Source organism: Daktulosphaira vitifoliae, unplaced genomic scaffold (assembly GCF_025091365.1).
Source record: "Daktulosphaira vitifoliae isolate Bord-2020 unplaced genomic scaffold, ASM2509136v1 Scaffold_2, whole genome shotgun sequence".
Taxonomy (NCBI): Eukaryota; Metazoa; Arthropoda; class Insecta; order Hemiptera; family Phylloxeridae; genus Daktulosphaira; species Daktulosphaira vitifoliae.
Window position 1 is genome coordinate 38,126,510 of NW_026099573.1, and position 2,898 is coordinate 38,129,407.

Below are 2,898 nucleotides of genomic sequence, written 5' to 3' on the forward strand. Positions count from 1 at the left end.
AGAACGGAAATAATCTGTTATATTACAATATGTTATAATCAGGAAAATAATTAGCATGAAATTACTTTAACTCTTGTTGGTGATAGATTGTGTTCATAAACATTTATTTTAAGTATTCTTAATTGATAATTTAAATACAGATTTAAATGAATATTAATTATTTTGGTAATTAACAAATAATCTTCAATTTAATGTTTCTTTTTCAAAAGTTATAACAATACAATGTAAAATTTTTGACTACTAAGCAAAAGATTATTTTATCACTGAAAAATAAATCTTAGTAAAATCAACAAATTTATTGTTAATATACAGCAGACAATAATTTTTTGATGGTTTAACAAAAATTGTTGTTAGTTCAATCAAATTTTATCAAGCTAACAAATATTTTGTTCCAGTGATAAAAATTCTTAATATGCTTAATATGTAGCAATATTGAGAACACATTTCTATAAAAAAGTTTTTTTTTTAATTCAATTATTTTTGTCTCTCTTAACTGCCATACTAAAAGATAATAAAACTACCACGATTTTTAAAGTATAATAACTAATCTTTTTTTGTTCTTTGATGCGATGTTGAGGAGATATTTTACTATCAGATTAAAAAAAAATTGTTTCTATTAAATTCTCAGTGAGTAACTATTCTTTTAAGTTCAAAGAAGATGAAAAAAAAAAATTTTTATTTAAGGTGCAAACGCTTTAAATTGAAAACGTACGTAAAAATGAATAAATAGACAAGCAATGTATTGGACGGTTTGCTTTATGTATACATAAATCATTATTTCTCAATTCCCTTGAATGAAAGACAAGTAATTCAAAGAAAATTTAATAAAAAAAATTTTTTTATTTAATCAAATCTGATAATAAAAATATTATTAGTATCGTTACTAATTGATATAAATTTTTTGAAAATCTGACCCTTTATCTGCCCACAGGGGGTACTCAAAATAGTAACTTCTGCACAAAGATTTAACTTTTTCAACTTATCTTTTGAAAATGTTCCGGAAATACTCCGAGCTTCAAACATATTCTAAAATAAAGCTAATGTTATGTAATATAAGTTAAAAAAAAATTTATCCCGACGTCTAATCTTCTATGTAAAAATGGTTGCCGTAGATAAAAACATGTAATTTTGGTGTTAAAATTTACCATTTCATATTTTATTTTTTCAACTTTAAATTACTATAACTTTTTGAAAAATGTATGTATCAATACAAATTTTGTTTCTAAATAAACTATATATATATCGTTTATCCGACATACTTTTTTTGTAAATCGGTCCATTTTACAAGGAGGGTTTAAATTTTTAAAAATACGAGTAAATAGTAGAACTATATCTATGGTTTCAATATTAAATAGAATTATTTTGATTCGTTCATTTTTCAATAAGTTAAATTTTTAGAAAAAAAAGCTAAAAATGTCAAAATTTACCGATTTTAAAAATCGTAATTTTTTGGGAGATTTTATCTAATTACAGGGAACGAGGGCAAAATTTTTAATTTTTGAGGGTAATGAAGACATTACCCTCAAAAAAGTTGTCATTTAAAGTCATTTGCCCACCTGTGGGCAAGTAAAGGGTCAAATTTATAAAAAAAATATATGAAATGATAGTTAAATACCTCATGTATCTTTAAAAAAAAAAAATTATATTAATTTGGTCATTTTTAAAAAAGTTATGGCAGTTTTAAGTAAAAAAATTTTAAATATGTCGAAAATTACCAATTTTTTAATGTGTAATTTTTTTGGTGATTTCCTCCATTTACGGGGAACGAGGGAAATTTTTTCAATTTTTGATGTTACTGTTTTCGACTAGATACGATTTGTGATCTTTTGACATATCGTTGAAAGAAATCGGTTCAGTGAGAGCTGAGAAAAAGTGTTAACAGACACAAAAAAAAAAAACACATCATAGTAAAATTAATACCTTCTAAGCTTAGCATCAAAGCAAAAATATTATTAGTACCGTTAATTGAAAAAAAAACAAAACTTGATGATAGTTTAAGGCATAAGGGATAATACTAGAAATTCAATTTCACTACTAATAGAGTAACTTAACAAATAATCATTATTGTTAAAAAAAAAACAGAGATAAGGTATTATTCTTTTGTAAAATTTCGTGAAGCGTTGTTAATTAATCACCCCGAATTATTTTCAAAAAATTAGGTAAATAATTTTAATTATCTTTTGAAAAACTGTTCATGATAATATTTAAGAAAATTATGATAGAGTTTTAATATCTGTATAAAAGTTTTTAACAGTATAAATCTTTTAAAATATTATTATTTTTTAAAATAGAAAAGCTAATGAAGAAGATATTTATTGCGATATACATAAAAAGACAGGTAAGTATAATTTTTTTTTTCTTTTCCTTTCAAAATTTTCCATTGATTTAATTCCTAATTATATATTCTTTATTTCATACCTAATTTTTTCCTATTCATCTAAAAACTCTCCTTATAAATCATCCTTCATTTTCCTCTTCTCATCTTACTCCTTGGTATTGACTTGTTAACAATCACTCAACGAAGNGACTTGTTAACAAACACTCAACGAAGTTTTGACATTTACGTTGTAGAAAAGTTTTATAAAGGGAGTTTATGTTTCTCTTTAAACTACAGTTCTGACATTTACGTTGTCGAACAGCTATACAAAGGGAGTTTATGTTTCTCTTTGGACTATAGTTCTGAAATTAAAGTTAACAGTCATTTTCTCTTTTCCTTTCAACAATTTCTATTGATTTAATTCCATATTATACATTCTTATTCTTCATATCTAATTTTTTCTTTCATTCATTTAAAAANACTAATTTTTTCTTTCATTAATTTAAAAACTTTCCTTATAAATCATCCTTTATTTTCCTTTTCTCATTTTAATCATTATTAGTTATATTATTAGGTATTGA